This window comes from Chrysemys picta, chromosome 1 (genome assembly GCF_011386835.1).
Source record: "Chrysemys picta bellii isolate R12L10 chromosome 1, ASM1138683v2, whole genome shotgun sequence".
Classification (NCBI taxonomy): Eukaryota; Metazoa; Chordata; order Testudines; family Emydidae; genus Chrysemys; species Chrysemys picta.
This window is the reverse complement of record NC_088791.1, coordinates 59,644,970-59,667,917: the sequence shown is the minus strand read 5'-3', so window position 1 is coordinate 59,667,917 and position 22,948 is coordinate 59,644,970. Positions and strand designations below refer to the sequence as shown.

The window sequence follows — 22,948 nt, the reverse complement described above, 5'->3', positions numbered from 1 at the left end:
TCCCATCAGTCAAGCCAGATCTTTTACTGGACCATCTTCAGTTGATGAGACAAGCTTTTGAGTTACACAGAGCAGAGTTCAGGTAAAGATTAGAAAATTAAAAGTCAAAATCCCATTGAATTTCAATGGGAATTAGCCACCCATCTCTCTTAGGCATCTTTGACAGTCATAGCTAAAACCATTTTAACTCTCACAGTATTAAACTACATCACTTTTTTCCCCCCAATTATTTTTCATTTTTCATGACTAAACTCTGGGCTCCAGTTGGGACCACACACGGGAGTATTAAAATGTGTGCCTGAGAGAGGTTGTGGTATTTCCAGCCTGACAGGAAGCTGAGGGTATCAGACTTCTCACAAGGGCCTGTTCTTGTGAGATTTCCAGTTCAGTTTTGCAGACCCACTATAAGAGGTTTCTATCATTAGGATAAACATTCAAACTTCTGGGTGCTTATTTATCTATCTAAGATATTTATACAACCCCCCATCACCCCATTATTGTAGTATTTGATCACCTCACAGTCTTCAATTCCTTGTAAGCAGTGCCAGATTAGCCACTGGGCCTACGGGGCCCATGCCCAGGGGCACTGGTCAACTGGGGGGCCCCAGAGCCCTGGGTGGGTGGGGAAAGCCCCCATGCCCTGACCCTGCTCCTGGGCAGCAGCCCTCAGTGCCCCCATGACCCCAGCAGCAGCCAGGCATGGTGGTGGGGTAAGCCCCCAGTGCCCCCGGACCCTGTCCCCGGAACCAGCCATGGGGAGGCAGAGGAAGTCCCCAGCACCCCCGGATCCTATCCCAGGCAGCAGCTGGAGGTGGCAGGGAAAGCCCCCAGTGCCCCTCCAACCCTGTCCCTGGCAGAAGCCAGGGGGACAGCAAAGGAAGCCCCCAGTGTCCCCCCATCCCCAGGAGAAGCCTCCAGCGCCTCACTGACTCTGACCCTGGCAGAAGCAGAGGGGCAGCAGGGGAAGCCCCTAGTGCCCCCAAACCCAACCCTGGCAAAAGCTGGGGGGCAGCAGGGGAAGCCCCAGTATCTACTGCGGACCTGGGACTGGAGGAGCTCTCGCTACCTGCTGTACCCTCTGGGCTGGGGAAGCCCTGACTCCCTGCTGCAGCCCCAGAATTGGACAGAGCTTCTCCAGTCTTGGGGCTGCAGTGTGTGTGGGGGGGCAAAATGAGGGGGACCCTGGGTGAAACAGGGGTGGAGCCGTGGGCAGAGTCACACGTGGAGGGGGTGAAATGGGGGCAAGACCACAGGTGGAAGGGGTTCGGTGGGACCCTGGGCCCCAGGAAACCTTAATCCAGCTCTGCTTGTAAGGCAGGGAAGTACTATTATCCCTATTTTATAAATTGGGAACTGAAGCCCCGAGAGATTAAGTCATTTCCCAATAGGCATTTGGGAAATCTACTGTGGAGCAGGAACTTATATCAAGCTCTCCAAAGTCCTAGACAAGTTCCTTAATCACTGGACCATCCTTCCTCTTATTTAAACCAAACACTCAAAGTTTCTGAAGTTGGTTTCTTACTGCTTTTTATTCTATTATTCTAAAAAATCTGAATGATGTGGTAATGTGTGAAGAGATACAATATAGGGATTTTGTCGGTCACTTATTTTCCCAAATAAGTTGCAAGCCTAGAATTCAAGCTGCAAATGATTCAGAAATAGGAAGAGTTATTATTTGTACAAAAAGAATTACTTGGTGAATTCAATTTACTTTTTAGACAAGTCTTCAATAACTTGTTTGACTGGAGCTTACGTTTAGTGATGGTTAATATCCCAAAGAGCCATATCACACATCAGTTTTTGAGCAGAAATCTCCATTGAAATCAATGAAAAATTCTGTATAAAAATGATAGCACTATGTGGTTCAAAGACGTAGGTGATACCTGAACAAAGATTCCAGGAAAGCTCACAATTCCAGACTAAATTAACAAAGGCCAGACTATAAAACCTTAAGGGTCAAACTTGAAACTCAATAATTACAGAACTCTGTGGCAGTGTCAGCCATAGGGAACAGGAACTATGTGACAAGGTCTCTTTGGCTCACAAGTTATGCAAAACTTTGGTGCAGGAAGGCAGGTTTGCTAAGTGTTAATGAACACTTAAGTGGTTCAGAAGTTCAGCTGTGTTGCATCAATGTAAGTGAAAGGTCTCATGAGGAGCAACATCTAGAGCATCAATAGAGAACACAGGGGACTCTCAGGGCTTCCTTTAATCTCTCCCCATTGGTGAGTCAAAGAAAGCCTCAGGGGAATATTCAGTAAAGGGATAAAAACAGTTCACAGGTCCTCCAGGGAAGCTGCTTCTTTCTTCCCCATTCTAGGCTTTTCCCTGCCCCCACCTTTTTTGTGTGAGCTCTACTCTATGTATTCTTTGCACTCTATATGAATAGCAAATAATGGCCTAATTTCAAACTGTCACAGCTGAGGTGGCCTGAGAGGACAGATAAACAAAGCCTGTGTCTGGAGGCAGCCAAACAAAGGCCTGGTGAAGGTTTGTTAAGGGGATGAAAATCTCGACTCTGTTGGTGTTTTCACAGGTGTTGACTGTGAAATGAGGCTCTCTTCTTCTTCCACTCCCCCCCCCCCCCCCCCCCCCACCAAGCTGCAAGGGAATGAGAAAAGTTTGTAAAGAGGATTTGGCGGGGGATGGGCAGTGTTGTTTTCACATGACCATTTCCTTTCCTGCTCATTTCTCCTAGGGCTAACACAAAGAGGTGGAATATAAACCTTGAATGGGAGGCAGCAGCTGCTGCTGCAGGATCTGTGAGTTCTGCTGCAAATAAAAAGGGCAGAGGGGAGTGAGGAGGGAAATGGCAATTATTCTTTACAAACCAGGTTAGCCTCAGGAAGACCCTGGGGGCAAGGCTTCCTTTGGAGGGATATTTTAGTGCATTGCATATAAATGCTAAACCAGGAAAAGACATTTTTAAATAAAAATGAACATTCTATAAGCAGTTTGTCTTTTGCTCAGCTAGGATTTGATGGGATGAGGTGGTCTAGGGTGGGACTTTCTAACGTGGCTAAATGATTTAGGCCTGGTCTACACTTAAACATTATACTGGTATAACTCTACTGGTTAAGGAGATGATTTTTCCCAGTTGAGTTATTTATACCAGTGAAAAGTCTAGTGTAGATGCAGTTATACTGGTGTGAAGGTGACATATCGATATAATTATTCCCCTTCCCATAGAGGCATAACTATACCTGTGTAAAGCATGTTGATAATGATATAATGGTGTCCATGCTAGGTAGGCTGTAATACTTTAATTATAATGATATTGTTAAAACTGTACAGTTTTGTAGCGTAGACAAACATTTAGGTTCACAAGGGCTCTTACCTAGTTTTTAGCCCAAACCTCTCTACACAGAAAAACCTCCAGTCTGGATTTGGATTTAAGCCTGAGCAAGTTTACGCAGCTGGGAGTTTAGAATAGAACCTGGGCTCTGTTTTCACTTGGGCTGGAACCCACCAGCTTTACTGTGAGTTTGCTGGTGCAATTGCTCGAGGGCTGATAGTCCTCCAATGACTTTCCACAATTCCTTTTGAAGGATAGACAAGTTCTCCCGCAACTGACAAAACTGATTATAATATCTTTTATTGAACCAACCTAAAAAATAAAAATAAAAAAAATATTACTTCACCCACCTTATCTCTCTAATATCTGGGACTGACATGGATACAACTACATTGCATACTACAATTGACTGGGAAAGTACCGGAGTGTTTCAGCACTTAAGTACCATGGATATGCTGTCCCACACACAGGGGAAGAGCAGGCTTAGTGAGCGCATCATAACACAGGTATGGATTTGCTGTGAGGGATGCCCACACCTAAGGTAGGCTAACCCAATGCTTAGACCTCGTGAAGACATACTCTTAGGCACTTCTGAAAATCCCACCCTCAGGCATCACCAGAACTATTGAGGAAACTATGTGACCAATTGTAGCGAAATCCTGTCCAACGCTGGGATTTCCCTATTCAGAAAGTACTTCACATTATATAGATGATGACCCAGAAGTCACACATTAATTTTTAAATCATGTCTGATGTATGTTCAGAATCTGCAGCCAATATTTTAATTTACTTTACTTTAATCCATACACTCTTGGGGGGGGGGGGGAAGCAAACTGCTTTAAATGTTGAAATTAAGTTGTTTATATTTGGAAGAGGAGTAGCGGCATCTGGCTTTATGGTACTTTTTCTATGATTTTATTTAAATTACATTTAAAAAATCAGTTGTATTTATCAGTGAACTACCACAGACATTGTTGAAGAAAATCATCTTAAATTTTATAGTTTTTTAATCATTGTGGATAAAAATTAGGAATGAAGGATGGATGAACTTGTTTGGGTAAAATAAGAATTGAGTTCAGTATCTACCCAAATCTTAAACCAACCCATTTTGGGATCCGAAGTGCAGAGTTCGCCCAATGCTCGGGCCTTGTTTACACTGCAAAACTAAACTGATACGGTGTGTAGTTTTTAGCATTCTGAAGGTTGGTCTACACTAGAAAGTTAGGTTGACATAACCTCATCACTCAGGGGTGTGAAAAATTCACACCCATGAAAGATGGAGTTAATCTGAGTAAGCCCCAGTGTGGATACTGCAGGATTGGTGGGAGAATTCTGTTGACCTAGCTTCCACCACTCAGCTAGGAGGATTTACTACAGTGACAGAAGAATCCCTTCCATCGCTGTAGTATATGTCTACACTCCAGCACAGGGTTAATGACTGTGCCACTGAAGTGTTTCTAGAGTAGACATACCAGTTCAGTAGTGAGTATGATTAGGCTGCAAGTGGAAACAAGGACAAACAGTGTTTGGCACTTGCTTAAACCCTGATCAGATCAAGGTTAACTGAAACAATGCTGAAAATGGTTTGTTCTTTTCTTTACCTGGGTTAATTTTGCTCTATGCTGATGTAGCTAAACCGACTGCTGACAAATGTGCTCAGTAATAGTTGAATTTTGTAATGTAAATTAGGCCTCATTGACTTCATTTCTAATAATCAGCACCTCTCAGAATCATTTCATTTACATTGTAATGTCCTGGACATGGACTGTCTATACACTTGTGATCTGTGCAGCATCAAGCATGTTGTTGGTTCTTATCAAATAATGGAGAACAACAACAACAGACAGCAAACTGAGCTTGAGGCTACAAAGGGAAGGCACTTTTAGTTTAAAATTCCAAAGGTCCACCTACAACATCTGGGAAGCTGTTTTAAAACTAAACTATGAATGGCAGGTGGGAAATTCTTGTCATAAGAGAGAGTTTCGAGGGAAAATTCCAAAAGGATTGAAGGATCCTTGCACCAATAAATCCTCGCAATGGTTATAGAAGAGATTTCAACTACTAATTCACTCCTCTTTCAACCCATCCTGTAAACGTGTAAAAAAAAAAAAAACCTTCCTGACAAACGTATCATTTATAATTATCTATCCTATAGCTATTTACTGCAGCTTGCACAGCAAACTGTGGTTTCCCTTTTAGCATAGAAATGTATGTGGGCCTGGTTATAGGTGTTTTAAAACAAGAAAAGAAATCTGCATTTTAATTAGTCTCACAACAACTGAATTCTGTAGTTTATATGTGATATGCTTAAAAAAAATTTACGTTTTGGATCAATTAACTTGTACTGGAATACAAGCTACCAAGGATTCCATGTTACTGCTCATCAAGCTGGAAGATATGATATAGTCAGTCTTAGCCCTACAAAACAACATGTGTGGTTGCATAGGACACTCTTTTATAAATCTCATTCTTGTAATGAATATTATTTACCATCAAGCAGATGCCCTCTATACAATTATTATATATCCTCAAAATATATGGTTGACTATGAGAAAAAAGTTTCAGTTTGTAGGGATTTAACACAATTTTTTCAGTTCAGTTCCAATTGGTTCACATTTCCTGAATGTTGATTTGAGCAGAAGTGAAACTTAGCCAGAATTGGTTATTTTCCCTGAGTTTCGTCTAAAACTATGCAAAATAATGAAATTTTACCTGGTTACTATTCATAAACATAAGTCTCTCCTTGACAGCTAAATCTCAGTACTTTGACTCGAGCTTGCTTAGCTGTTTGCAAACCTGCCCCACATTTCAGGCTTGTAATACAACTACTAGGTGAGTTTCATCAGCTTCAGGTTTCATTACAAAAACTTTGTATAGCTTTACTGAAAAGGTATTTTGCAGAACAAGTGGATGCAGGGGAACTTCAGCTGAGGGATTTGGTGCTGGTGGCAATGGAACATGAAGTGACCTCCAAATCGTTCCTCCTAAGGAGGAGCTCTTGAAAGCCTACAGTAAATCTCCCTCTGGAAGGGAACACAGTGAATTAATTTCAGCTTAAGATATGGGGCCAAATTCTGCCCTTGCTTACACAAATGCCCCAGGCTGTTTAGGCTACTGTTCCTATTGTGACTGGAATTCTGGTTTTGCAGATGTTTGCAGAGCTCTGAGAAATGGTGTGAAATTTCTGCCTCCCTTATGCTGTACAGCTTCTGATGTGACTTTCTGAATTGCTTACTTGGCTTTATCATTGCATATTGTTACTCCTTTTGACCTGAGTAAGCAATATTTGGGATGTTGTGAATTGTTTCCATTACAAGGAGATATAGTAGATATTTCTTCGATGCAATCCTGCTTATTCACAACATCTGTTTCCTTGAACACCGAATTAAAAAAAAGGAGGCAGTTTCTTTGCTCACAGTTCCAAGCCTCTTTCCAGTCAGCACTCTGTCCAACAAGCTTTCTCTCTGTCATGCTCCCAGTACTTTTCTGGCTCTCTCCTTGGTTTATTTGGCAGCTTCTCTCTGCCAATTCTCTGGGTGCTTCTGCCATAAACACACCTTCACCAAACATTACCTATCCACCTGTGTTTCCATTTAGTCCCCAGCAAAACTCCCACATAGCTCAGGTTCTGACTAGCCATGCATTTGGCCTGTGTTTTGGGCAGTGGCTCCAATTGTTTCAGCTATTTTGTTCCAAAAGGAGGGAACTCTATATATGATCCATCTATGACTGATCTATTTACTTCCAGACCCTCTCTACTATTCCTGAAGATAATGCCTCATTGCACTGTTTCTAATATATATTCTAAATGAAAGATACTGTCAGACCCACCAACTTCACCCAACCTCCATCATAATAATACCTATTGTCCTGCCACTGTATTATAGCCATTTGCCTGATGCACTGTAACACTACTTCTAAAGTGGTGCCTTAACAGTGCAGGATCACAGAAGGCAAAAGCTGGCCCTATTCTTTCTGAGGGAAACAATGAATAGGTGTGCCCTGTTAGAACGGTTCCACTGAGGGCTTGGCTACACTTGCGAGTTACAGTCCAATAAAGGAGCCCCGGGCACACTAGGTCACTACCCGTCCACAGTGGCAAGGCACGTAGAGTGCTGCTGGTACTCCACCTCGGTGAGTGGAACAATGTTTGCTGCGCCCCCACTGGAGCGCCGTGGCGCCAGTGTGAATGAGGTGTTGCATTACTGCGCTCTGATCGGCCTCCGGAAACGTCCCATAATCCCCTTAAGTCAAGTGGCCACTCTTGTCTTTGTTTTGAATCGCAGCAGGAATGCGGATATGCCCTTTGAAAGCTCCGTTTCTGACAGCTGGCTGCTTATCTCCCCCGAGACAAAGCAACATTAGTGTGGAATGCTGTGAGTGAGTGAGAGAGAAAGGCGGGGGGGGGCGGTCTGCTGCTGTCTGAACTTACAAGACAGCATGCTGACAGCTCTCAGCCCCCCAAAAATCCACTCTCTCCCCTCACATAAGCAAAACACACTCCCTGTCATGCTCCACCCCCTGCCCCCCATTTGAAAAGCATGTTGCAGTCATGCTGGGATAGCTGCCCATAATGCACCACTTGCATGCTGGGATAGCTGCCCATAATGCACAGCTCCCAATGCTGCTGCAAGTGCCACAAATGTGTCCATGCCAGTGCGCTTGAAGCTGTCAGTGTGGACAGACTGCAGCGCTTTCCCTACTGTGCTCTCCGAAGGCTGGTTTAACTCAAAGTGCTCTACATCTGCAAGTATAGCCATGCCCTGAGACAATGAAGTTAGGTTAGTATGCACAGGTCACATTGCTCAGACGGTAGTTTGGAATGGTAGATTAACAAACCCTATCTGACAAGAAGCTTTCCACACCTGTGAAACTAGTAAGAGCTTAATTCGGGTCAATGGAGAAATCCCCTAAACAATAAAAGTTAGGCACTTAAACATATTCTTTTTGTGGGCTGAAAAATCTCTTTCTTCTCCACTCTGCCTAATCTAACTGTCATATTAAACAACTGAATAAAATATATGAATATTGGCAGCTTTCATACTTGTTTTTCTTATCTTAAGCCAAAAGGTAGTTAGCTGCTGGTCTTTTCCAAGTGAGCCTGGAGGGTTTGTCTGACAGAGTTTGAATTTTGAATTCCTGGCAAACTGTTGACTTCACTTCCATCAAACTTTATGTAACACTTTAGAAATAAATAGGACATTGTGTAAGTACAGGATAACTTGAAATATTTGTCTTCTTTGTGACTGAGATCAACTTTACCCCACCCTCTTCTAATTCATCTGTGGAATAAAAGCTGCTCAGAAAACTTTGACAAAAAATGGGGGTGTGATTCACAAACATTTTTGTCAAAAAAAGTTTTCTATTTTCTAGCCTGCTCTGTGGCATATTTCAAATGGAAGAGGAACCCTGCATTTATTGAGTGATTATACAAGGGAAAGAGAGTTCTCCTTGTTATATATCTTTTGTTTGATCCCTAATCCATGCCCCAAATGTGATAAGCAGTTTGTCTAATACTGGTCTGGAGTACACTCTTCTATCATTGTCATTAATGAACTCACACTGAATAGGGGAAGACATAGCTCAGAAAAGCCCCAGGTAAACATCACAAATATCTCTTAGGAAGGTGGCCATCTATTGATTTATAGATGTATATAGTAAAATCTCATCCCCATCTAACCTACTCTCATGCATGTATCTTTGCACTTCATTTTTAACCATGCACCAAATTCAGAACAAACATTTGCATTGTGGTTACAACAGGAAGGAATAGAATTTATACTACCAAGAAAACTCAGTTACATCCAAATAGTAGGGCACTCTATATATGACCCAGCTGATATATTTATCACCTCTACTTGTCCCTGCAGATAATACCTCTCTGCACTGATCTGTATTGCTAGAAACACTTCTGCTTTGGAGCCCCAGAATGCCAATGTAGCAAGAGAAATGTTGACTCACTGGAAATAGTACATCAATTTTTCTGAAGGTGGTATTTGTGGAAAGGATAAATCAGTGTGACAGGCAAGTTGATGACTAAAACAAGATGTATGTATTCCAATAGGTATAAGTACTGTATTATTTACGCAACTTCATCATCAAAGCAAATCCTAAAGGTGCATAGCCTCCTGGCAGAGCAAGTGCCCCACTTCTTAGATAACCCATTATTATGTATCTTTCACCTTTTTGGCCCTCCTTCACTGTCCACAGCCAACAGCCATGTACCTCCCTCCCATTCTGTGCACCTGCGCTGTACTGGGCATGAATGAGCCTTCCCAGTGCTAAATTTGTTTGTTTCTTTTGGGCTTGATTGTGCCCCATCCCATGCAGCTGAAAAAAAGAGGTAAAGCAGGTGAAAGGAGCCCTTCCTCTTCTCTACATTAGTGCCTGTGGTACATGGGCTATTATAATCACAGAACTTGCATTCCCAGGCTTAGCTCCTCTGGGGTGCTCGAATCTCAGAACTCTTGCCCTTAACAGGAAGCGAGTCCGAACTAGCCAGCAGAGTTGGCCGCATGTGGGAACACATGCTGCACTCTGCCAAAGGATGGTGTAAGTGACTGTGCACACCCTGCAGTCCACAAGGCTTTCTGTCAGCCTCAGGCAGTCTCCCAGAGGCAATGATGCATAGCATCAGCACTTGACATAGCAGGCTATGGGTTACAGCCCAATAGAACAATATCTGTTTGTGCCTTGTGCGTTTCTCCACACTCTCCACTCTTTAATTTAGAGTGGTAGGGAATGAAGACATTACCCATAAATGAATATATACAGTATATTGCATATAAGGGTAGCAACTGCTTTGTTTTGTTTTAATTGTGATCACATCAGGTAATTTAATGCACAGGTATGCATGTAGTAGATTCCATAAAGCTGATCCTTGTCAGGTTTGGAGCAACATCCCTCCCTCCAAAATGAGAACATATATAAAAGATTGCCTCATGTAGTAATTTAGATTCCATATACACTACAAAAAAGATCTTTTAAATAATTGACAAAATAGAAGAAAATCGGCTTTAATTGTTTTAAAAATCTCTTTTTAAAACTGCCCTGGAGTATACATTCAGCTTGAGTCCATAATTTAAAGTCATAACAGCATGTGCTCATAAACTGTCGTTCAACAAAGCCCTGTTCTTTACTTAATGCATAGTCAGTCAGAACAAAGGTATTGAACTTGCGCAAACATACATGTGGTATAAACAGGGCACATCTGGGAGTGGAGTGTGCAACTACAGAGTAGAAGCAAGCACAGCTTTCATTTTTTTAAATTCTTTTTTTTTTTAATTTAAATATGTCACCTTTGCATCCAAGTAAAAGAGGTTTTTTTCAAAGCTTTTGTATTGTACATTATAGAAAGAATATAGAGGAATCAGGGCTGTAGCAACAAAGAACGCGGCCCCCTCCGAACATATGTCCGGGCGGGGCCCCTTACAATGCAGAAACTGGAATGCGGTATTTATTTTATACAATATACAGGGTTCATATTATGTATACATAGGCCTACAGTGTACATGTATTCCGTATTTACGCAAAGCGCTTCTTTCGAGCCTTGTTCTCCGCAAATTGGTTAATCAATGTGTCATAGTCCAGAGATCTGGCAATCTTGTTTTCGATTAAGATAACTGCAAGCGCAGAAAGCCTGTCATCTGTCATGGTTGAGCGCAGGATATTCTTGATCAGTTTCATTCTGCTGAAGCTCCTTTCAGCACCAGCGACAGTAACTGGTGTGGTCAGAAGAATTCTGATGTAAATGCAAAGATTCGGATATATCTACTGAAGGCTGTTCTTGTATATGTACGTTAAAAAATTGTTTGCCATGACAAGTCCTCTCTCTTTCTCGATGACATAAATAAAATGATTCAATTCCATTATGAGTTTGTTGGCATCAATGTCTCCCATTTTTCTTTCAAAATTTTTGCTGTGATTCTCCAGTAAATTTTCTCTGTGACACTGCTTCAGGCTGTTAGCGTTGTACAGAAATCCAAACAACTTATACCACTCCACGAGTTGGTCAAATCGCGACGAAACAGAAGATATGGCCTGATCAGTGAGAACAAGAAAGAACTGCGATCTGAATTTTTCTTCGGCAGAAAGATGACTCGAATCATCAGCACATTCGTAATCAAACATTCTCTTCTTACATCGCACCCTGGTTTCTGGAAACACCTGCTCAATACCCATATGCTCTGCTATTTCACGTGCATTTGTGACCACAGAGATATATCCTGTATTTCGATAGTCTTCCAAAAACTTCTTTGTAGCACCGACTTCTGCCTGCAGTACATCAATTGACACATCTGGTGACTGAATTAATTTGCTGGTTTTATTGACGTGAAATAGTATATTGTACCACGTGTACACAGTCAGAACAAAAGGCCACGTAGTAACATGGTCTAAAAGCGCACCGACTTCTGTTGCTGTATTGCCATCTTTCTTTTCGAGCGCATATTCTCGCAAAGATGACAAAGCATTGCACAATTCTTCAAGGTGATAACGCAATGGCTTCACAGCATCAATTCTCGACTCTCAACGAGTGTCCGATAACCCTTTAACAGGTATTGGCATATGTTCTTGAAGTATATCCCAACATGAAGGTGAAGAAGAAAAGATAACGTATATTCTGTTAATCAGACCGAAAAAGTCAACGGCATATTTCGATGACTTTGCTGCGTCTGAGATCACAAGAGTCCAAGTGTGAGCTCCACATGGTACATACAAGGCACGGTCATTTATTTCTAGCATGCGGGCTTGAACTCCTTTATTCTTTCCTCTCATATTTGCACCGTTATCATAAGCTTGGCCTCTCATGTCAGCAATGTCTATTCCTAAGTTGTTTGCCTTTTCAAGGAACGCTTCCAATAAGCCCTCGCCAGTTGTATCATGAACATTAAAAAAAACCAACAAATGCTTCACGAATATTGACACCATCTTCACCGTTGCATTCAACAAAGCGTAACACCCCAGACATCTGTTCTTCATGTGACACGTCGGGAGTACAGTCCAAAATAACTGAATAATATAATATTTTGCTTTTTTAAGCTGCGCTATGTTGGTCTCTTGAATGTTACTGGCAACAAGTTGAATCAGCTCGTTTTGGATCTGTGGACTGAGGTACTGAACATGTGTCTCTGCCTTCTTAATCCTCTGTAAAAGTTCACTGAGGACAGTATCATACTTTGCAAGCAATTCAAACAGTCCCAAAAAGTTGCCATTTGAAGGATCGCCGAGATTTTCATTACTTCCTCGAAATGCCAAGTTTCTTTTGGACAAGAAAATAATGACATCAACCATGCGTTTGACAACATTTCTCCAGAAATCTCTTTCTTTCAGAAAAGCCTGCAATTCGAGTTGGTCAATAGATGTATGGTTTACTATGCCTGACCGAAGGTCAAACCATTTCACCATACAGTCTTGATGACCTTTGCCTGTTTCATGCTGCTGAAGTCTTTTTGACAGTGCTTTCCAAGCAGATGTTCCACGACGTAGCGGTATGTCGTCAGTGCCAAATAATTTACAACTAAAACAAAAAATGGCATCTTTCTGAACTGAGTACATTAACCATGAACGTCTTATTTTCTTGCCATTTGCCATGGTTCGATAGAAATGAGTACTTGTGAACCTCCATCTTTCCTTGTTAAATGGAAATTCGTAACTTTTATTCTGCTGCGGTGGGCCACGTGCAACAATGTCACACACTTGCCTGTCCGATATTATAGACGGCCAATCTCCTGGATCATCAGTCAGTGGTTCAGATTCAGATACTTCTTTCCCGGCAGCAGCCGGAATATCTGTCAGTTTGTTTGGTAGAACAATTGGCTTCACCTTCGACCTCACTTGAAGCACTTCTGGATACTTCTGGATACGATTCGTCGCTGCTAGCGCTGTCCGTTTCATGTGCCTGTACCTGTACGTTGGTTTGCAGCACAAAATACGTTGACAACTTTGGAATTTTCTCAAGTTCCTTCTCGGCATCTTTTGCTGCCTTTCGTTTACTAGCTCCGCTCTTATACGTTCTCTTAGACATCACAAAGCACGCTTCTGCATTGGAAACTAATAGTTTCAAACGATAAAAAATTAAACAACTAAATTAATAACATTTATCCACCGACCGCCATTATGAACGCAAATACACATTCTTTGAATGGGTCCAACTAAAATTCGAAACTGACCGACAGACAACTGATGTAGCCAATAGCATTATGATGTATCATAATGACTTCACGGTTTTGTCAGTAAAACCGACATGGATTGTGCAATAGCGTCAATAAATGTCACTTACCTAGTTATACCTTACATTTTTTTTGCCACTTTTAGGGGCCCCCTTCCTTGCGGGGCCCCCTCCGGTTGGAGGTTATGGAGGGCGCTCGCTACGCCTCTGAGAGGAATGTAGCAGTATTTTAATGCAGCACTTGTAGTGACGATCAACACAGCTTCCAAAATACTACACCTTTGACTTGGTGGATTGTATATAACAGGGAGATTTAAAAGGAAAGTGCAATGCATTTAGTTCAGTAATTTAAAGATCTCAGATACTGCATATATTTGTACTGAAATATAATGTTTCCCCTCAGAATGCAAATGGGAATAGCTTTCTAACCAGAAAAGTCACAAGGTCACACATAAAAAGTTAGGTCCAATCTGTATTTATAGAAGCTTCACAATTTAACTTGATCTGTTTCTAAATTGATTTAATTAAATTGACACTACCCCTTTGTGTAGACACTCTTAAATCCAAATGCCTTATGTCCATTTAGCTTACTTTGATAACAAACTGAATTAAACAAAATCAGTATTAGTCACTCTTAAACCAAGATTGCCAACCCAAGAGGGTGGTGTAAGATTAAACTAAATCAAATTAGAAACCATTTTTACTTAAATGATTGCAATTTCCTTTTGTTGACCATCCCTTGGGTAGAGATAGATTGGATAGCTATTTGCCTTGCAAATTGTACTCTGTAATATGCTCTTTACAACATAGTGCATCATCCTTTTCTTTGAAAGTCATACTTTTAGAAATGTTGCTACAGATAGAGCTCATCCGGAATCTTTCAACTAAACTTTTTTTTGTTCAAAAATTCTGGTAGTTGAAACCAAAACTTTTCATGGAAAGATACCAGCTTCAACAAAATGTTCATTGGGAAGGTTTCTCAGTCCAAGGAGGAGCTTCAAGACCCTGCCAATAGCACTCATCTGGGATGTAGGAGAACTAGGTTCAAGTTGCTGCTCTGTCTGATTCAGAGCATTAACTTTCACCTTGGTTGCCAATGTCCTAGATGAGTGCCCTCACCACCAGGCTATAGATTCAGGCTCTCTGGCTCAGTAAATATTTAGTTATTTGTATAAAGTATAAGTGCTCCAAGAGAAGAGATTGGGAGACCTAGGTCCAAATCCCTGCTCTGCCTGATTTGAGGAAGACTGACTCTATAGAATCAGGCAGAACAAGGACTTTAACTTGCGTCTTATTGCATCTTAACTATCAACCTCTAACGTCAGTTTACCTACTCTTCTTTTGTTCTTTTATAGGTATGCCTACAGAGGTGTTATGTATTTATGTAAACCTTTGGTCAAGCGATTAATGGGAGCAAAAAGGAGTTCAATATAGCTAGGCTTCTTCTTGACAAAAAAAAAATGAACTGGTTTAGTCCCCCACATAAAAAAACTAAACACCCTTCTTGAGTGACCTTACCCGGCAGAACTTCTCCCACTCACCAGCACTCTAAGACAAAGGAATCTTTATTATGGGGAAAGAGAACATAGTCATAAATTTGGGAAAACACAGCAACAAAATAGATATGCAAATATAGAGTAAATTATGGCCCCTCTGACCACTTTCCAATAACTTTGGCAGAAGCCTATCCAACTCTCTTCCAACCCGCTGCTGAGAATGTCCTACAGGAAAAAGTCCCTGGACTTCACCATCTCACCCATCCACTAAATCCCCATTCTTGGTTAGGATCGGTGGGTAGCAGTAGTTCAAGTGTCCCTTTCCAGGTCTGTCTCCAGTCTCAAGAAAGCTGCTTTCCTGGTCCCGCCTGAAGTTGGCACCACCTAATCCAATTCAGAAGCATTATTAACGTGCTGGGCAGATAGAGCCTCAGTAGAATCCACTCAGCTCTGCAATGGCTCTCACATCAAAGTCCTCAGTTTGTACCATCTTTCATTGTGAAGTCCTCAGACTGCATTGCCCCTCACAGAGAGGAGACAGGGGGAGTCAAGTATATTTTGAACCCTGGAACAGAGTCCTGGCTACTTGGAAATGAGCTCTTTGCCATAAGGTGAGAGCTCTTACCCTCTCCCTGGACCTCCCAAGGAACCCTCTATCCCCCAGAATCATGTATTGTCATGAAGTGTCACTAGGGGAATTGTGGGTAGGTAGTCACTGCAAATGAAGCACTCTGGCAGAACTTTCTCACCAACAGAGGGAGAAGAGAGATCTTTTCTTTCTTGAGCTTCTGACCATAAGGCTTACTTCTTGTCTTCTCACAGAAATCTCCTCTTGTCACTTGGAAATCTGTTTGGTTTTAGCTTATCTGTATTAAATACTTTCCATGCAGTGTTTCTGTATTTTTAATTCATCTTGCAAAAACTGTGGCTCTTGCTTATAGCCCTGCTTGCTGACAGCCCAGCTGCTCTGATTCTCCCTTAATAAAACTTAAAAGATCAGAGGATAAGAAGTCTGTTATTGCACTTTAATTATCTGATCCATATTCTTTCTTTATCAACTCAAATCAGTTGATTAAATTTGATCCCCTTGAATGTTAGATCTTAGATGCAATTTTATATTAAAAATGAACAAGGGAGGGATACACTTTTAGAAGTACATGAAAGAATTAAAGCTATGAAACTTCATTTAACCTTATTAAGCATCATCATGTGAAATTCTAGTTTATCCCACTGAAACCTATCCCAACTGGTCTTTAGTTTAACCAAGAAGGAGCTATAAATTGTGTTTGATTTTAAAAGCTGCAGAATTTAGGTGCAGTTTTGAGGTCAGTAACAGTTAGCCTAGGATATTGAAAAAGTTGACAGGTGTTTTACCACTGAAAGATCACTTTAAAGAAAAACTATTATAGTCTTCCTTTGATTCTTTATACTTTCACACTAAATCTTTCTCAAAACCTTACCAGTTACAGACATTTTTGCTTCAATTTAAAGCATAAATGACTGTAATTTTGTTCTCTTATGCTTTCCACTCCTGAGAGATCTCAAATTAGGTGCTGCTTCTACACTGTTGCTGACAGCAAATATTCTGAGAGGGGTTACGACTGCAGTAGCTGTGAACTCCCCTGCAGCCAATGTCAATCAACAACAACTCCAGGGTTAGCCACAAATACTCTAGTATACAGTGTAAGTAGGCTCCTATTTTTTCCTCTTATTTTTCCTAGCAGGTTAAGATTTATTTAGAATAAAACCATCTTAGTTCTGAAAACAATTACAAGTGCAGGAATAGAAAAACAATACATCCCATGCAGATAACTTCACAGCCTTTGCTGTTTTTTATCCTTTATAAACATTTATTGGTTAAACTTCTATTTTAGGTAATCAGCCTAGTGTATATGTTCCAAAAATATTGCCATGTTTATCCATTTTACAATTTTTCTCCTTTTTATTTTCAACCTAATGATAATAAACAAAATGAAATGTATGTGACCTATCATGTATTATCTTAGAAGAACTCTGACAATTTTGGGGAGGATCAAAACTTTTACAGCTTTCAGAAAAATAACAAAGCTGCAATAAAGGTGCAATATATATCAGAGTCAAATTTTGGGGATGACAAATGTTTGATAATATATATCCAATTGATTAAAAAAAAAAACTTTTGGTTGTTAGGGTTGTAAATTTCACACAGCGCCAATGCTGTCTCTGTAGAGGCAGTAGTTGTGGTATCACTAGCTAATTGAACTAGAATTATTTAGAGTGGAGAAATGGGGAAAAGAAAGATTAAAGGTAGATGTGTATTTTACCATTGACATCCTTCCCTTACTGGCCTTCCCACACTTCCAAAATTGCCTGTTGCTGGCAATGGGTGTCAGTAAAGGGTGCAATTGAACACTGTTGAACTGCAACTGTAGCTAGGGACAAGCCATCTTCATCATAGTTACAGAAAGCATCATTAAAACCTCTTCCATACATAAGAGCATAATTTGGCCTAACATTTAAATTTCCAGTGCTTCCTTCCAAGCATACGACTCTGTACCAAATACAACACCTCTTAGTCTTCAAAACCATCAATACATTATTGCTGAAATGCTGTTGCTTGGTTTTGTTGTCAATTTGAGGTATGGGAAGGGAGTGTTTTCCTCTGACAGTCACTAACCTTTTGTGTGAGTCAGGTGCTCTCTGTCAAAGACTTCTAACTCCTATCCTGAGGACATTGGGAGGAGCTCATGTTGTATAGCTTGCTTTTGGAAATGACTACTATAGTAATGTACTGACTTGGTGTGTATGAGGGTGTTATATATGTTGTCCTTTAGTGGCTGACTCACAAAGAGAATAAGGAACTTGGTACTACCACGAGCCACTGGTGTTCTTCAAGCAGTAGAGGGTTTGAAGCAGAAGGACCAATATTCTACTCTCAGTGCCCAGTTTGTGAGTTAGAGGCTAATATAAAAATGTGATTGTTGCTGAGGCCACCAAATCAAGCTGAACCACCAAATTGTTCAACAGCCAAGCTGTGTAACCATGTGACGTTCTTATTACTAAAACAATTGTCCTTCCTTACCTCATCCCCACCCTGATATTGTATCATATCTAGAATTAGATTGTAAAATCTCTTAGGCAAGTATTACATCTTGTTCCCTATATTTTAAAGCCCCTTGAAGCCTGTTAGGTATGTAAAAATAACTAACAATTATGGACAGTTTAAAAGAGTTTCATTTCCATTTACAGTTGTGCAGGCAGGCACTGAGGTGCCTGTAAATATAATCTTGTAATTAGAAATTATGTAAATTCTATGTTTTTAGAGGATGATCCTCCTGCAAAATGTCAACTGCATAATGTGGATTGGGTTGCCTCCCAAATGAAAAAGAGCACACACATTTCTTCTTATGCTTTAGAGGTTTTGTCTCGAGGCTTCACATGGTGTCTTGTTGCAAAACAAGATGACATGCTGTGACACAGCATGGGAGAAAATAAGATAATGCATCAGAAATGAGAAATAAAACTGCCCTGAAACTTGCTATCCCAGTAAAGATCGTGTGCATTCAGTGTGAATATATTGCCACTGATCTTGTCCAATTGCTTCAGGACTTCCACAAGAAGATCTTTCTTTTCATATTTATTTTCTTTGCCATTTATTCTCCCATCAGCTGGCAGAGGAGATACCTGTATTAATGTCTCAGACACATGGGAGAAAAGGTTCCTTATCACAAAATCATAGCAATTAGAGATAGAAAAGACCTATTAAGTCAGCTTGTTATTTCATTGCTGATATAGGATTATTGAGTGGTTTCTTCTATGTGTTATGCTTCAGTTCTTTGCCAAGTCTAATTTTAAATAACTGTAGCAATGGGGTCCCCACCACTTTTCTTGGAAGACTATAGCACGTTCTTAGAGACATCTTGTCGAAGACAGTCCTCATGATTTTTCTGCTTAGATCTACTTTTGTTCATATTATTCTTTTATACCTAGTTAAATCCTCTTTATTTAGAAAACCTGAACTAGTGAGAGTTTTTTTTCTTCAAAAAAACAAACAATCAAATAAAATAAATGCAGAAACCTCTTTTTTTCCCTTAAAAATTATGCTCATAAAGTTAAAAATATAGGGTTATTTTTTCAAATAGCAGAACAGGCTGAACAAAAATTGTTCAAAAATTAAACAGCTCTCTAAAGTGAACTGCCACATTAGTTAAGGCAGAAAGGTGTTTAAGGCACTTAGCCATCAAAGAAATTAAAGACATTTGTTTCCACAGAAAGAAATAAAATGGGAGAGCAAAGCAGCATCTTTAATAAGAAATGTGTTTACATTATTTTTAGAGAGACAAGGTGGGTAAATTGGTCCAATAAAAGCTATTACCTCACCCACCTTGTCTCTCTAATATCCTGGGACCAACACTACTACAACAACATTGCAAATAACAATGCAAAATATTTTTGATAGATATACAATCTAAAAGCCTTTAAAATAGTGAAACTATTACATTTAAAACCAGTGGTTTTCTGTTTCAAAGTAATAATGAAGGACTTCCCTGGCTGGACAAGGGGGAACAATGGGGCTCTGTGGCAGATATTCTGGGTTAGATTTTCAAAGTCACTTAGCACTGGCCTACCTGCCTCTATTGACACTGACTTCAATGGAGGCAAAGTTAGGCCAATGCTGGGCACTTCTGAAAATCCCACCTTTGCTCCAACGAAACTATTTCACTATGGGCCTCCACAGTACCCATTAATATCAGTGGGAGCCTTTCCATTGTCTTCAGTGGCTATTGGCTTGGGTTTTATAAGCAGAAGTTTAGTATTAGCAGAGTTCCAATGTGCACAGTGTAATGTGCTGAAAATGGAAGCCTTTCATTGCCCTTCATTATAGCCAGGGTTTCACTAGAACTAAGCTCTCTATGTAAAGCTCCACTGTACCAGGAAAAAATAACTGCTATCTGGAATGAAACATCTGTACTTTGAAAGAATTCTAGTATTCTAATAAGTTTTTATATTATTGCCCAAATCATCCTGGAATCTAGAAATACACCTCTACCCTGATATAACGCAACCCAATATAACACGAATTCAGATATAACACGGTAAAGCAGTGCTCCGGGGTGGGGGGGGCTGCGCACTCCAGCGGATCAAAGCAAGTTCGATATAACACGGTTTCACCTATAACGCGGTAAGATTTTTTGGCTCCCGAGGACAGCGTTATATCGGGGTAGAGGTGTACTACAATATTCTCCTCAGAGTTTCCTTGATATTGTTCCCTTGAGGCATAAGGAGTAGGTTTAACTTCAGAAATATGCATATCCTCTAAAATCCCCCCCTAGTTTTTACGGAACTCACTTGAGGCCAAGACCATACATACAGAGACCTTGAATCCCTTCTCTCTCCTGGGTCTCCTTGTCCCCTTCAGAAGCTGCCAGGGTCTAATCTGCTTGGCTACTGACTAACTACTATGCCATAGGAATTCATCAACACAATAGGATGCTCTTGAAAGATAATAGTGGCTGAATTGGTACTTGCTTTTGCGAATAATCCCCATGGGACTGAGGGGATTAGGTGATGCACGGAGAGTACCAGTCCTCTCAGCCCTGATACTGGGTCTGATTCATCTCCAGAGGGATTCTGGAGCAAGGAAGAAACTTGGTTGAGGAAGAGTGATTATTGTTTGCATCCTGGAATAGAAGGTCTTTCACTGTCCTCTGTTCTCTAGGTTCAGGGCCGGCTCTAGGCACCAGCAATACAAGCTGGTGCTTGGGGCGGCACATTTTTAGGGGCGGCATGGCCGACGCCAGAATGCTGCCCCTGCTGCCCCTAAAAATGTGCCCCGGCCGCCCTAGCTCACCTCCGCTGCTGCTGCTCACGCGCCGCTGCTCGCCCTCCCTCCCAGGCTCTCAAACTGGGAGGGAGGGGGAGATCCCAAGCGGCCGCGGCACGCGAAACAGCTGATTCGCGCGCCGCTGCTCACCCTCCCTCCCAGGTTTGAGAGCCTGGGAGTGAGGGGGAGACTCCAAGTGGCTGCGGCGCATGCGCCGCTTCTCCCCCTCCCTCCCTCCCTCCCTCCTAAGCTTGAGAGCCTGGGGTGGGAAGGAGGCAGGGCTGGGGATTTGGGGAAGGGGCGGAGTTGAGGCGGGGCTGGGGGTGGGGTAAGAAAAGAACAGCGGGGGGGAGCAACCAAAATTGTTTTTGCTTGGGGCAGCAAAAATCCTAGAGCCGGCCCTGTCTAGATTTGCTGCTATTTATGAGTTCCCCAGTGAAATTTTGATGCAATGAATAGGATTTAAGCATCAGCTTCCCCATTATTATTAGAAAAGTAAACTAAAATATCAATTCCAGCACCTTTAAAATATTTTGGAACTGAAAAAAGGCATTATGTTAATTTTAATATTTTGTATCTTTATGATCTAGGGACTGAACTGGTAGAATAATTTCAGTGGACAAACTCTGCAGTGAATTTATTTCTATTTTCAATTCATGAGTTATTCAAACAGATCATTATTGTTGTGAATTTGTTTGCTATTAGAAATTGTCTGACAATTTATGTAAGCAAATCCCAACCTATGATTTATTAGTAAACACTTCCTAGCAGGTATTCATTTCCTTATTCATTATTCAGCATTTGTTATTCTGGCTACATGGTTGGTTACAAGGTATTGTTTCTCTGCTTGGATTGGATAACATGACCTTTATAAATGACTTCCACTTTGGCCCCAAACAAATTTCATTTAGCTACAAAACAAATTTAAATTTCATTGTGAAGGGACACGCCCTCACACTGGGCGAGAGTAGGCTAACAAGCTCTTCTGGGCCTATGCTGCACTAACAAGGTGCACCTGCAAGGCTTGTTCAGCCTGGAGGAAGAGGAGCTTAAAAGAGGAAATTTACCACAGGAAGAGGCAGTGAGTAGGCTGCTCCACTCAGAGACTGGTGGTAACAGAGGAAGTCCAGCCAAGGAGGGGACAGCCGCAGGACGCACAGCTCCCAGAGCTACCCTGGCTGTCAGCAAAGCACTACGTCCCAGAAAGAGGGTTAGGAGGTAAACCAGAAGGGGCAATAGGCTTTGAGAGACTAAGCCAATAACGACAAACATCCAGGGACTGTCTGAGAGACTGGCCCTTGTTCCTCAAGTGTTGCAAACTGGTGTAGAAGAGAGGGTAAATGATGGACAGTGGTACCTAGGGGTACCAAACATAAACCTAAAAGTTGAAAACATGTCTGAATCCAAGTGTTCAGGAAATCACAAAAATGTCCATTTGTACTTTCCCCTCACTATTGGCTTACTTCTGTTTAGGAGTATACTTTCACATCATCTGAAAACAGACATTTATTTTGGTAAGAATTCAGTATTTCTCAGATTAGTAGAAGGAAGTTGTTAGTCATCCTTGAGACTTTCATGATTAACTTAAAAATGACTTGACTTTTTTAATGACATTTCATCAGGAGCTGTTCCTCCTCTATCACCTTAATTATAGGTGAACTCCCTTTTTCACCTCTTGTTGCAAACTCACTGCCATTCCTGCAAATGTGAAGGCTCTCAGTGTTGTTGTGTAGTTGGAGTATCACTCACTCAGACCTCTGTGCTGCACACAGAAGACAGTCACAGAACTGGTGGAAATGGGCAAATAAAAGTTTTATAAATAATAAAGTCAAGCAGCAGCAAATTAACTGCCTGACTAAACAGCAGAGAGGCCGTTTATTTTAGTAGGGTTCTTCAGAGATTAAAGAGAGTTTCAGTGGCAGATGATACATGCAATAGTGGTAGGTAGAATGACATTAATTGGAACCAAAAGGAAAAATGGGACCACTCCTCTGCAAAGATTTTTTTAAGTATAAAGGAACAATGAATACAACTGTTATTCATCTACATAAAAATAAAAAGTAATGAAAGACAAAGAGGCAGACAGACAGACCTAGTATGGTATAGCAGCTAGCATTGTAGCTGGTAAAATGTAACATGCACTGACACACTCATACATCATCTCGCCTTCTGTCCAAGAAAAATAC

General features: G+C 41.2%; 1 long non-coding RNA gene across 1 annotated transcript in view; it reads left to right on the top strand.

Annotated features, from left to right (window-relative positions):
* The first annotated feature begins 2,664 nt into the window (after window positions 1-2,664).
* LOC135983789 (uncharacterized) overlaps window positions 2,665-22,948 on the top strand; it is a 66,812-nt gene continuing 46,528 nt past the window's right edge. Inside the window, exon 1 of the long non-coding RNA XR_010601600.1 lies at window positions 2,665-2,762. This is a non-coding gene — a long non-coding RNA (uncharacterized LOC135983789). The remainder of the gene's footprint in view (window positions 2,763-22,948) is intronic.